At 34.4% G+C, this 15439-nt stretch overlaps 1 pseudogene; it reads right to left on the bottom strand.

The window, feature by feature from the left end:
* Window positions 1-5808: 5808 nt before the first annotated feature.
* On the bottom strand, window positions 5809-15417 carry LOC137488529 (ankyrin repeat and MYND domain-containing protein 2-like; annotated as a pseudogene).
* Window positions 15418-15439: the final 22 nt, after the last annotated feature.

Raw genomic sequence — 15439 nt, 5'->3', positions numbered from 1 at the left:
TTGTGTTTAATATAATTTTTTTACTCTATCAACCTGCAAGTCTTGCCTTAAAAAGTGTTTAATTAGGCCTAACAACAATTTCACCTAAAATATGTTTATGCTTGTGATAATCACTTTATTAAATAAAGTGTTTGTTAAGTAATAGACACATTGTACCTATATGCAAAATTTGAGACCATACATGATATTTATAAGATGGACACTGCCCTCTAGTGGCAAAACTACTGAGTTAAAGTCAGGGTAAAGTATTCACATCACCAGAGATCACGGGTTCTCAATTCTTAGATGAAAGAAAAACTAATAAAACAGTGTGAAATACTTAAGGGTTCTGCTTCAAAAAGTTCTGCTTTCAAATAAATTTATGTACATTCACATTTTATCTTTTGCAAACACTTTTATCCAAAGCAACTAGCAAATGTGGTCAATACACTGAAAAAAATATGTCTGCAAAATTGTTGCTAACCATTATGTGTTGAATTTAAACAAACAAATTAAATGTTCAACTTAAATATTCAACTTAATTTGTTTGTTTAAATGCAACCCAAATAAATGATTTACAACTACTTAAAAAATGTAAATCCAAGGAATCAACTTTGAATCCCTTTTTTCAGTGTGAGCAATTACAGTAACAAAAGAAAAATATGTAAATACTACGACAAGTTCCACATATATAATGCAGATATTATCTTGTAAGAGTTTGGTAAATTACATATTCCCACTAAGAATTTAGGAGTCAAAATCAAATAATCTGACACAATGACTAGCATGACAGAAAAAAAATATTGTGTTCTGTGAAAGCTGGGTGAGATTTTGCCAAGTACGATGCGATCCTGGATTAACATCTACTGTATGATGATCCTGAAATGTCATCTTTGTTCAAACCCCTACCCCTAAACCCAAACATAACTGTAAATTACTCCCAAAATCAAAGAGGAATAATAATTGGATAATAATCATGTACAAGTACATAACCGTAACTGTAAGACTAAACTAAAACTGTAAACTTATCCCTTAATTCTGATTGGCTGATTGAAATGTTGTTCCAGGATCAACACAGATGTTGCTCCAGGAACATGTCCTAAATGGACATGGTGAAATCAGACTAACCTCATCGGAAAGTAGAATTAATCACAAGCACTTAAAGAGCCCATATTATACATAAAATAGGGTCATATTTTGGTTGTAAGGGTCTCCAACAACAGTCTAATATGCATGCAAGGTCAAAAAACACTTTCATATTTTGTAATCTGCATTTATTTTTACCTAATTATCCCAGCGAGTCCCATTTGAATCGTTCAGTGATTCATTTGTTCCCAAACCCCTCCTTAGCGCGAAGCTAATCTGCGCTGATTGGACCAATGACAGTCTGTTGCGATTGGTTGACACTGACTGCCTTCAGCACGAGACAGAGTGAAATGCCCAGCAGCTAATTAACATTAGAAAATTAGTCACAGTGCATACACACTTCATAGTGTAAGGCGTGGATTTTAGCTGCCAGTTGGTGAATGTAAATACAGACGATGGACTTGAAAATACCGACGACTAACTACACTAAATACAACATACATGAAAGCAAAAAAAATCCCTTTCTGTTTTATATATTTAAAGGGCATAATTATGTACAATTCCTGAATTTTAGCATGTGATCGCAACTGTTATATTGATTTTACACAACAGTTCAACAAACAAGAAGAGGTACATTTTTGAGCATGTGCAAGTCTGTAGTACGTCACTGCAAAAAAGGGGCGGGATTAAACAAGATGATTAGACATTAAAAAAATCGAGCGACTGGTCCGTATTTTAAATTTCTGTCCAGAGAGGTCATGTTTTCTATTGGTCTCACGCAGGCACGTGATGTAATTTTGCAGATCAGAGTTCACCAAGCTTGAACTTTGCAATGCAGAACTTGTCACACTTGTTGCATTATCTTACAAATGAATGGAAGTCTATGGGGCAAAAAGTGCAGTGTGACCGTGGCTTAATACTATAGAGTTTTATTCTTTAGTGAATCTGCCATTCCTAAACAAAAAATCTAGCTTGTTCCAAATGAATCAGCTGCTGTGAATAAATCATTTGAATGAGTGTTTCAATGAATCAGTCAACAAAATAGCAACATTATGCCACATACTGGTGATTTTATGAGTCTCATAAATGCAAATAAGTGTGTTCAAGTACTTAACCTCTTCAATGTCATAACCAAATTCACTTTTAAGATCTACAGTATTTCCAACACAGTCTCACAGCAATTCGTAACTTTTTAATTTAGTGGCTAATTTGCATGAATTCGTACAATCTAATTCTTACAATTTAGTACGATTTCCTCATCACCCAATGACGGTTGGGGTTAGGGGTGGGGTTAGGTGCCATGCCTCCTTTTTAAAATCATATGGTTTCGTACGACTCATACAAATTCATTCAAATTAGCCACTAAACTGAAAAAACGTAAAATACTTACGTTTCCTTGTGAGATCAGGCTGGTATTTCAAGCAAGTCAAGCATTTCTTACACTGTAGTGTTAATATGCTAACATTGCTAACGTACCATTGTTAGTGAACTCTCAGTTTGGGTCTGCTGTTGTTTTGGGCCTCTCTCTGTTGTGCAGGTGTTTTGCACTGCCTCTTATTATGAGTGAACCAGTGAAGCCTCTGACACCACTGACCACAGTAGACCACCTGCAAGCAGAAGAGTGCATGATGGGAAAACATGAATCCTTATAATGTAACTTGCTAAATAATGATGTAGCATCTTAAATTCACTTTGATCATTTTGTTGCAGGATCAAAAGAGGAATGGGATTGGTTTCTGGGCTGCTTAATTAAAAGCAATCCGAAGTATAATACATGTTAAATATCCATTTACCATTAACAAGACATTTTTTTTCACAGCTGATTTAACACTGCATTATGTCTGATCAAAAGTCTGTGTAAATACTTTGCAAATGTCTGAGTAAATTGCCTTTCTGGCACAACAAAGTATAGAGTTATATGTGTAAATGCATTTACCACCTCTGAGCTGTATCAAACAGACAGAGAACAGCCCTTCAGAAGGACTCTTGTGTCACCTTTGTGGTGTAATTGTGCCATTTACGAGTTCACACAATCAGATTGTGCAAAAAGCTTGCATATTTGTCATGCTGTCAAAGAGTTGCATTCTGAGCTCAGAAGAACCCAGAGAACTGTCACCAAATCCCCGCTAAATTGGTTGATGTTTTAAATGTGAACATCATTTTGTTATTTTGCTGGTAGTCATTTTGTAAAATAAAAGGAACAGTTCATCCCAAAATTTAAATTCTGTCAACATTTACTCATCTTGTACTTGTTCCAAACTTAAAAAAGATATTTTAAAGAATGTTGGAAATCGGTAGCTATTGACATTTGTTTCAACAATGGATGTCAATGGCTACCAGTTTTAGCATTTTTTTAAATATCCTCTTTTCTTTTCAAAGGAAACATTTGGAACCTTTTAGGATAAGAAAGTGAGGAGTGCATTTTCATTTTTGGGTGAACTACAAATCCTTGAACAACAAGTCTGCTAGTTAGCTACAAAATGTCAACAATAATTGACTAAATGCTGATATTTTGTGATTAATCAAGGAAAGAGGAAACATATTACCATTTTACAGAAGGAGCACCTCATGTCAGCACCCTTCTCTCCACATGTAACACAGTACTCTGTGTCCACCAGCACCATCTGGCCTGTCAATGCTTGGGTCAGAACCGAGAAGGCTGTGGGGATTATTTATCATAATAATTTTATACTCATATGCTTAATTTTTTATTTAATTAAATAAATAAAAAATAAATAATAATAACAATAATAATGATATTAATAACAATAATAATGATAATGATAATAAAATATGAATAAATAAACAAATAAATAAATAAATAAATTATACTAATAAATACTAATTTAATAGTAAAAAATACAAATTTAACTTTTTTTTATTTCACATGACTTATTAGGGGGTGAAGCAGCGGCGCAGTAGGTAGTGCTGTTGCCTCACAGCAAGAAGGTGGCTGGGTTGCTGGTTCATTCAGTTGGCGTTTCTGTGTGGAGTTTGTATGTTCTCCCTGCGTTCGCGTGGGTTTCCTCCGGTTGCTCCGGTTTTCCCCACAGTCCAAAGACACGCAGTACAGGTGAATTGGGTAAGCTAAATTGTCCGTAGTGTATGAGTGTGTGTGAATGAGTGTATTTGGATGTTTCCTAGAGGTTGTGGCTGGAAGGACATCAGCTGTGTAAAAATGTGCTGGATAAGTTGGCGGTTCATTCCGCTGTGGCGACCCCAGATTAATAAAGGGACTAAGCAAGAAAATGAATGAAATCCTTTTTAGGGCTCAAGACTAAGGATTTACCTATTTTTTCTCTGGCCACACCAAACTATTTATTTCCTTTCCACAAATTTTAAATAATGTGTTAAAACAAGCTAAATATAGTTGTACATACACTTTTGATTCAACAAAAATGTTCTTAAAAAACAATTGACATTTAAAAAATTATTCTCATTTAATTTATCTAAAAAGATACAGTTATATATGTTCTTAAAATACTATACACAGTAGTTTGTCCAGACTAAAGGTCCTAGATCATCAGGCAACTATAGATAAATGCACAGTTAATCTCCTATCAAAGCAATGTTATTGTAAAGGATGATTATTAAATCGTATTAACAAAAATAACTGCAAGTAATAACTGCTTTCTAACTGCAAGCAAGAGAAAGCAGGTGAAAAACATTGGTTGCGACAGTGAAAGGATGATCTCACACACACTGTTAACAGTAGTCCCTGTAATAATCTGTTCAAAGAATGGTAAAAGCGAAAGATGCATATAAATAATCTGGAGATCTCTTGAAAGCAGGGAGACTCGGTGGCACACAGCAACAGAGTCACTGGTTCGAGCCTCGGCTGAGTCAGTTGGCATTTCTGAGTGGAGTTTGCATGTTCTCCCCGCGTTTGCGTGGGTTTCGCACTCGAGGGCATCACATCAGCTGTGATCATCTGTGGATTGTCTGTGTCTCACCATGCGCCGGTGTTCTGTCGATTTGTCCTACAATGTCAGATTGTCCTACCTTTCATTCAAAACTTAGGTAGCACATTTTGATAACGGAATATGCTACCCATCAGATTTTGCTACCAGTGTAAATTGTATTGTGGAGTAGTGTGATATGAAGCTGTAATATTGCCGTAAACTACCTTATCCCTACCCCCAAGCTCAGAAACATTCAAATACAGTGTTGGTAGCATAATCTGATGGGTAGAATAAAATGACAGGAAACCGGATCATTCTCTCAGTCGGTATTCACCTGCTTTCTTTTGCATGCGCAAACAGTTATCAATAATGCTGCTTACATATTAACAAACGAACTTAAACTAAAATTCTAATCTTTAGGGATGAGGCAGCTCTGGCAACTAAAAAAACTATTTTGATCCAGCCAAAGTGGCTAGTAGGGATGTCTGTCTAACCTGCCACAATTTACTCGCATTTGGCAGGTTGGCAGGTGTTAATGTCAAGCCCTGCATATAATAATAACAGCCTACATAATGTCTAATCTTACAAACTGTTGGGCATTTTTGACAACGTATTCCATCACCAAAAAATCTTATCCCTGACAGAAAAATAAGCTAACTTCATATTACAATCCATTTTTACAACCCATCAGAATTTTTTTTTTACTGTAGGAAAATTTTTAGGCCTAAAATTTTTGTCACTTCACTTTTTAAGGATCTGCAGTAAATGCCTGTTTATTATTTGACACTATATATATAGTTTATTATTTGATGTTTAATATTTATAGATTATATATGTCACATTTAATGACCCTTTAAACTTAAAATATTAATTTTGATGTATTAGTAAAGTCAATTGTACTGACAATTTCCACAGGTGCTATGCTTTGGACCAGCTGTTTCCAGCAGTAGGGTTTCCTCACAGGATGGAAACGTCCAGAAACAATCCAATGAATACAATGATTTTCTCCTGGTACTGAGAAAAGCCATCAGCATCACTTCCTTTGATAAGGCTTAGTCAGAAGAAAAATCTAAATCAATCTGGCTCTGTTTGCAAGACTACCTAAAATGAAATAACCATAATGATGTCACCACCTCTTCAACAGATCATCCAGCTTATCATCATGTTCCTGCAGGAAGGCCAGACACTTCTGCAGCACACGGCTTGAATAGTGCATCTTCATGGCCAGAACCTCATTCATGTCCTGCTGTTTTACACACTGTTCATAGAGCAGGTTCATCATATGGTAACACTTCTCCAGAGCAACAATGTCCACCAGAAAAGGGTTCTCCTTGACCAGCATCACCATCTGAAAAAAAAAACATGTTCCAAATATGAGAAGTGAATACAGCAGAGAGACACTAGCATTACTTACAATGCAAGTTTCACGGAGGAAACATGTTCTCATGCGCTACATGATCCCTGCTGAGAGACACCTTACTCATCAGAAATCTCTGGATATGAGACAGCTGAGATAAGTGTATGCCATCTGAGTCTTGAGTCTTGCTATATGACCTTCCTCTATAAGGGTCATATAGGACAGCAGCTGCCAGTACCCATTTCTCAAAACTTGGCGGTTCAACTGAGTGTTATCCTAACCAACTTTTAGTTTGGTGCAGCAATTCATTTCACATAAAAATACATGCATACTTACTCCCAGGGACATTTATACTGAAGCTGACCATATTGGTGTTTCGTAACATCTATTTTTTCCTTGAGGTGAGTTGTTAGCCCAACGCTCAACTCCCAATCTGGAGGATCAAGACATATATGGAAAAATTATATGGTGAATTACATAATTTGCCTACAACACATGTCTTTGGACTGTGAGGGAAAACAGAGCACCTGGAGGAAACCCATGCGAACATGGAGAGAACATGCAAACTCCACACAGAAATGTCAACTGACCCAGAAACCTTCTTGCTGTGAGGCGACAGGGCTACCCACTGTGCCACTTCATATTTGACATGTCTAACAGTCAAACCTCTTTCAGAGGTTGTCAATCAACAGACTGTCACTCATACGCTCTCAAAAATAAAGGTACAAAAACTGTCACTGGGGCGATACCTTTTCAAAAGGTGCACTTTTATACTTTTGAAGTACACTTTTGTCCTTTTAAGGTACTATGTGGTACACAGTTGTACTTTTTAGGTATTAATATTTTCCTTAAATATTGGACAAATGTGGACAGGTACAAAATTGTATGTTTTGAAAAGGCACTGCCCCAGTGACAGGTTTTTTACCTTCATTTTTGAGAGTATAAAACAATGGACTAAAATAAAAACACAATATTTTCTTTTGTAAAGGAAGAACACATTTCTACTGTTTCAAATTCACAGCAATATATGCTCCAGTATTAAAGCAATCATATATATATTTTTTTTTTTAATATTATACAGTGCCTACAGAAAATCATGATACACTGTGAAAAGTTATACCTTTATACCTAATACTCACATTACTCCCTGCTTTCAAAAGATCTTCGGGATAAAGTCGTAGAAAGGCACAGGTTAGTAGAAGGCTACCAAAACCTTTCAAAGGCTGAATTTGTTACTTAGAATTTGATTAGATTTCAGGCTGTAAAACAAATAATTATTTCAAATGTTATAATGATTTTGGATACATGAATACATTTGACACTAACATGAAGACAAAAAAGAAAATGTTATATACATATATATATATACATGTATATATATATAATATAAAAAAAAAAAAATATATATATATATATATAGCATTTTTATTTTTTGTCTTCATGTTAGTGTCAAATGTATTCATGTCATTTAATCAGATGTACTCTGAATATTTTTTGATGCTAATGCAATGATAAATGATCCCCAGTTTTGCTTACTTAGACTGCTGCTATGTTCACTTTGTGGAAAGAGTGACATAAGTCTTGAAATAACGTGTCATTGTTATTGTACAAACTGTAAATTACTTTCTGAAAACTATTAGATCAGTTTGTCACTCTTAAAAAATCCTAAATCCTATCACTGCATTTATCCCCAGGTCAGGGGTGGATTTAACCAATAAGCGAGGTATCCTGTCGCTTAGGGCCCCCAATAAATATCTAGAAGTATAAATTATACCAATAAACTATATATAACATTGTTTTCTATCATATTTCTGTGAGATTTTTTTTAGTCAAACAAATAAAAATTGTATGTAAATACACATTTTTATATAAAAATAAATATTGTATTATTATAATAATGTAATGTGATGTAATAATAAGATTATAAATTAAAATATTATCATTTAAATCTGCACAAATTTGTCCACCACCCCAATCATGGAGCAGTCCAGCAGTCAAATTTATAAAAAATAAAAATATTTATTAATTTTATTTGTAAACTAATAATTTAAAATGTAGAGACTGCATTAAGACAAGATATAGAAAAGAAGTTTGAGTGATTTAAAAAGTCAGATAAATAAATAAAAATTTAATAAAAGTAGAAAGGGTGCATTTTAGGGCCCCCAAATCACTAAATCTGCACCTGCCCCGGATTATTGCTAGTCAAAATGCTATATATTTATCCCAGGTAAAGAACAATTTTACACTTGGAATTTAAAACCTAACATTAAAAAACAAACACAAATGTAATTTGCTATATTTCAACTTCATTTTTCATTTTCCATATTGCAAATCTAAAACAATTAATATTGTAAAATTATTAGAGTATTTGTCTCTTTTTTATTTCAGTCCTATCTATCTGACTATTTATGAATAATTGTATGTAATTTAAACAGGGACAATGTAACATTAAATTACATTATTCATGTAATCTGAAAAAAGTAGAGGCTGAATGTTTTTTTTTTATATGCAGGCAATGAAAAGTTATCCAGTTTGACCTACAGTACATATGCAACACAGGTTGTGAAGGGTTTTGTTTATTAGGAAATATTTACTTATAAGTGCAAAAAAAGCTCATCTGTAAATATTTTTTGTATTTCAACGACTCAATAGTTTTTTCTTTATATAACCAAGACTGTTTACTGGAGCTTTATGCAAAACATATATCCAACATTCCAAGCCTGCATTGAAATAGAGGGTGTGTGTTGTTGTTGCTCTGTAATATCACAAGGATATATTTAGATGGAATAAAAGCAGGAGGGGTGTTGGTTAGTGCAAACTGATGCTTCCTCCAGTCATGTGACCTTGTATGGTATTCTTATGGGTCAGGGTTATAAAAACATATAAATTGCTGTTCCACTTGCATTGTTTAGTTTGTGTAATCGTGGCAGTTTACTGGCACTTGAAATCAGAGTTATATAAACACACTTGGCAACTCCTACCTTGACAGGATTGAGGTTAGTAGTCATGATGATTTTGAGAAGGGGCTCTGCTAGTTTGGCGGGTAGTTTAGGTTCACTCTCTGAGCCCTGGGGTCTGGTGTAATATTACAACCTCGCGCGAGAAAAGAAATTGTTGATCACTGTCACACAGTCATGCTGACCTGCACACGGATGGTGAAAAGAAAGGGTTTATATTTCAAGTGATTTATTTATTAGTAAAGAGTAAGTATGTAATTATAAATTTGAAGTCCTAATTATTATCCCTCTTGAATAATTAGCTCCCCTGTATATTTTTTTCCACAATTTCTGTTCAACAGAGAGATTTTTTCTACACATTTATAAAAATAATATTATGAATAACTAACAATCACTTCTAATAACTGATTTATTTTAATTTGCCATGTTGACAGTACATGTTTTAAGATACAAGTATTCAGCTTAAAGTGTAATTTAAAGGCTTAATAGGTTAACCAGGTTAATAAGGCAAGTTGGGATAAATTAGGCAAGTCATTGTATAATGATGGCTTTTTCTGACAAAAAAAAAAATTAAGGGGTTAATAATATTGACATTAAAAAGGTTTTATAAAAATGAAAAGTGCTTTTATTCTAGCCAAAAATAAAACAAATAAGACTTTCTTTAGAAGAAAAAATATTACAGGAAATACTATAAAGAACTCCTTGCTCTGCTAAACATAATTTAGGAAATATATAAAAAAAAAAAAGTTCACAGGAGACCTAAACATTTTTTGATTTTCTCACCCACAAACGCAACCATGTGAGCTGCAGTCCATCCCACAAAGCTGACCAGATCTGTCTCTGCCCCAGCATCTAATATCATTTCTGTAATTTCAGTATTACCAGTGGAATTATTTAAATAGTCCAAGTCCTGGACTTTCTTACTCAAAACAATCTCATGGACAACAAGCAATCCGGCTTTAAGAAAGGCCACTCAACTGAGACTGCCCTGCTCTCGGTCGTGGAGGATCTCAGACTGGCTAAAGCAGACTCTAAATCATCAGTCCTCATTTTGCTGGACTTGTCAGCTGCTTTTGACACTGTCAACCACCAGATCCTGCTATCTACGCTTGAGTCACTGGGCGTTGCGGGCACTGTTATACAATGGTTCAGATCTTACCTCTCTGACAGGTCATTCAGGGTGTCTTGGAGGGGAGAGGTGTCCAACCTACAGCATCTAAACACTGGGGTACCTCAAGGCTCTGTTCTTGGGCCACTTCTCTTCTCCATCTACGCATCATCTCTAGGACCAGTCATCCAGAGACATGGATTCTCCTACCACTGCTATGCTGATGATACCCAGCTATACCTCTCTTTTCATCCTGATGATCCCTCGGTTCCAGCTCGTATCTCAGCCTGCCTGTTGGATATTTCACACTGGATGAAAGATCATCATCTTTAGCTGAACCTCGCAAAAACGGAAATGCTTGTAGTTTCTGCCAACCCGACTCTACACCATAACTTTTCAATCCAGATGGATGGGGCAACCATTACTGCATCCAAAATGGTGAAAAGCCTTGGAGTAACGATTGATGACCAACTAAACTTCTCTGACCACATTTCTAGAACTGCTCGATCGTGCAGATTTGCACTCTATAACATCAGAAAGATCCGACCCTTCTTATCTGAACATGCAGCTCAACTCCTTGTTCAAGCTCTTGTTCTCTCCAAACTGGATTACTGCAACTCTCTACTAGCTGGGCTTCCAGCTAACTCTATCAAGCCTCTTCAACTGCTCCAGAATGCAGCAGCACGAGTTGTCTTCAATGAACCTAAACGAGCACATGTCACTCCGCTGCTAGTCCGTTTGCACTGGCTGCCAGTTGCTGCTCGCATCAAATTCAAAACTCTGATGTTTGCCTACAAAGTGACTTCTGGCCTAGCACCTTCTTATCTGCTCTCACTTCTGCAGATCTATGTGCCCTCCAGAAACTTGCGTTCTGTGAATGAACGTCGCCTCGTGGTTCCATCCCAAAGAGGGAAAAAATCACTTTCGCGAACGCTCACGCTCAATCTGCCCAGTTGGTGGAATGAACTCCCTAACTGCATCAGAACAGCAGAGTCACTCGCTATTTTCAAGAAACGACTAAAAACTCAACTATTTAGTGTCCACTTTACTTCCTAATCTGCAATTGCCTCTTTGAATATCACACTAACTGTACAAAAAAAAAAAAAAAAAAAAAAAAAAAAAAAAACTACTAACACTTCCCTTCTTAGACTTTACAGACCTGAAACTTGCCTTTAGTACTTATTCATTGTTGCTCTTAGTTGTGTAAATTGCTTCCTTGTCCTCATTTGTAAGTCGCTTTGGATAAAAGCGTCTGCTAAATGACTAAATGTAAATGTAAATGTAAATAAACACTGTTGCTATTAAAAGACCTGGGGTCAGCAGGCAAGCAAGCAAGACCCGCAAAAACCCTGATACATATTTATATAAACTACATTTTGTTGTCTATTTTGTGAATTAAATTAATTGATTTTAAATCATATATGCATTGTAATGCATTTAAATTAATTAATATTTTTAAAATCTCGTCAGTGCAATATTCTTTATTTTTTGATGGAGAAATAGGTTTGTAGGTGTTTTCAACTAACACTAAGCTATTCAAAATAATGTAATAAAATTATTTTAATTACTCCAGTGGGGTTAATGAATGTCATTTTCAAATTTGTATGAAAATATTGAAATATTAAATACTTTATTTTTTATATAAAATATTGTTTCGAGTAGTGTAGTGTAGGCTTGTGTGTGTGGTGTTGCTCTCTCTCTCTCTCTTTCTCTCTCTCTCTCTCTCTCTCTTTCACTTTTATAAACTGTTTTTTTCTAGCTGAAATAAAACAAATAAGACTTTCTCTAAAAGAAAAAAAATATTATCATACACACTGTGAAAATTTCCTATTTCTGTTAAACATCATTTGGAAAATATTTAAAAAAGAAGAAAAAAATTGAAAGGGGGCTAATAATACTGACTTCAACTATATATATATATAACTACATATCATATATGAATTTAAATATCTATGTTACAAAATTATTTTGTAAAATTTTGTAAAGTGTTATTTATGTACAGTTGAAATACAGTTTTTTAATATTTCCCAAATTAAGTTTAACAGAGCAAGGAAATTTTCACAGTATGCCCGATAATATTTTTTCTTCTGTAGAAAGTCTTATTTGTTTTATTTTGACTAGACTAAAAGCAGTTTTTTCATTTTTTGAACACCATTTTAAGGTCAAAATTATTGGCCCCTTTAAGCTACATATTTTTGATAGTCTCCAGAACAAACCATCAATATACAATGACTTGCCTAATTACCTTAACAGTTAACCTGATTAACCTAGTTGAGCCTGTGAATGTCACTTTAAGCTGTATCTGTGCTGTGTCTTGAAAAATATCTGTCATCATGCTAAAGATAAAATAAATCTTATTAGAATTGTGTAATTATAACTATTAAGTTTAAAAACGTGTTTTTTTCGCCATTAAACAGAAATTGGGGGAAAAATAAACAGGAGGGCTAATACTTCAGGGGGTTTAATAATTCTGACTTCAACTGTATGTGTGTGTTTTGTACATAATAAATAAATATAATACACATGCATACATTATGCTAAAACATTATTTGCGATTAAGATAAAGAGAGAGAAAGAAAGAGTGAAAGATTTAATCCCCATAATGCAGATTATGGGGGTTAAATTTGATAAAATTTATATTTGTAGCGTTAATATATCTATGTGTGGGTTGTTTACCTGAGAGGTCAGCGTACATGAGTGCAGTATAACCATATTCATGCTCATTACGGTTGACATCAGCTCCATGCTTCAGCAGAAGTCTGCACATGTCTGATCTACCCTTTAGGCTGCGTGCATAACAGGGGTCATGCCATACTGAAACAACATAAAGGAAAAAATAGTCAAAAAGGCTTGCAATCTTTTCCACTGCATAACTCAAAGCCAACTGGCATTTCACCTTGTACAATCCAGGAAATGTGTCTGCAGTGTGGCGATTGTGACAAAACACTGGCTCTTATTGAGAGTGACATGAGCAGCGTGAGTCATAATCTTTGTTGCTCCTTGGATGAAGTTGAAAGACTGCGTTGGTGGCAAAGCGAACAAGCAACATCTGATTTTGACAGGTGGGATACACTTATTAACTTCTGCTTTCAATCATTCTGGCCCTGAAAAGACCTCAAGGAGTCTGTAGTTTACATCTAGTGGCATGTCTCCATTATCACATCTCTTTAAGTACCACATCCACCACTCAAGAGTCTCTGCCATATGCTTGAATAACAAAGTTAAACATATGGCGTCACTTCACCAGCCCACCAGCCACTGCACTTGTTTACATAAGAACTGATCATCAGAAAACAGTTACATAATGCTACTGTTTACAGGAGTGAGGCTAGAGTTAAATACTATTAGTAACATTATAGGTTCTGTTTGGCTAGCAGCTGTCTGTCTGATTTTATGTTTTTGTACTCGAGCTTGGTGAATCCCAGTGAGCCATAAATGGTGCTTAATGGCCTGTAAATTACTGCTTATGTTTGTCATGTTTATGATCCCACCTCATCCAGACAGCTGACGTGCACATTTGGATTGTCGAGCAGCCGTGTGGCTTCTTGCATGTCAACTTTTAAGAAAAGGTTTGAAGATTAAAAGCATCTCAATATGATCCACCGTTTTATTCTCTTAGACAATGTGTGAAATATGTTGCCTGTCTTTTAAGGGTTTTCATTGTTATCTACTCATTTCTAACTTTGCAAGGATATTGTTCTAAGACCAGCTTAAGATTTGAATTTGTTAAACTTAATTTTGTTAATGCATTGACTAACATACATTTTCACTGCAAGTATTAACCTTTGTTAAAATCAGTTAATTAAAATGTTTATGGCTGTTTATGTTCAAAGTTAACAATGATTACGAAAATTAAATTAATAAATAAATAAATAATTTATTTATGACAATTAATGCAGTTAACTAATGGTAACAAACTAAAATTATTGTTACTAACATTATTGTTACTAACCCGAGTCATTTAATGTAGGTTTAGTGAATATATTTATGTATTTGATTAAAGCCTTTATATTAAATTAAAGATATTTGTGTCATATATTCCATCAGAAATCATTTTAATATGCAGATTCGCTAACTATTGTGATATTTTTTGACTTCATATTTGTGCAGAAACTTTGAGAGATTTTCGTTTTCATAATTCTTACAGATTTTACTTTAAATAAAATCAAATATCTAAAAATAATACAAATATCTGTCACTGATCATTTTTGTGCCCTTATATTGGTGCTTTTGAAATATAACATCAAGATTTCCATAAAAATATATATTACATTATATATTACATTTTGAACAGGTCCATTTTTTAGGATTCATTTATGTTCAAAAACATTTACAGTAACACTTTATTTTAATGGTCCCTATTGCACATTTTGATGACTAAAAGTTGCACTGCAAATACATGCAGATTACTTCTCTGACTGGCTTAATATCTGCTAATACTGCTCCTTCATCAGACATTTAACTGACTATAAGAAACATTGCAAGTACATGTCAACTTACACTAACAATAACCCTAACCCCAACCTAACAGTCTACTTATAATTTTGCCATGTAACAATGTAACTTAAATTTAAGAAAAAGTGTTAAAGGAACCATTAAAATAAAGTGACACCGCATTTATTATATAAAATGTTTGTCACATCATATATATATATATATATATATATATATATTTGTGCCAAGTGTAATTATTAATTTCTAAATAAATTATACATTTCTCAAAAACTTTTAAAGATCCCAAACAATTGAAAATCAGTGGAACTAAACAAACCAGGGTAGATAAATACAAATAAATACATAAAGAAAGTTTTATAGAAAGTTTGCCCCTAGATTTATGACCATAAATACAACAAAAAAGGAGGGAACTATAGCCTACTGTGATTTCCAGTACGTTACCTGTCCTGCAGCAGCCACCTGTAACATCACTCTCTCCTCAGGAGTCAGATCACCTTTCCCTGCATGCTTCGTGGTCGTCATACTGGCACAACTCATTTATTGTAACTGTTAAGGACAATATAAGGAGTATATTAATGTGGCATAGTAATTAGTA

Source organism: Danio rerio, chromosome 19, assembly GCF_049306965.1.
Source record: "Danio rerio strain Tuebingen ecotype United States chromosome 19, GRCz12tu, whole genome shotgun sequence".
NCBI lineage: Eukaryota > Metazoa > Chordata > Actinopteri > Cypriniformes > Danionidae > Danio > Danio rerio.
The sequence above is the reverse complement of the archived record's forward strand: the minus strand, read 5'-3'. Positions and strand labels throughout refer to the sequence as shown.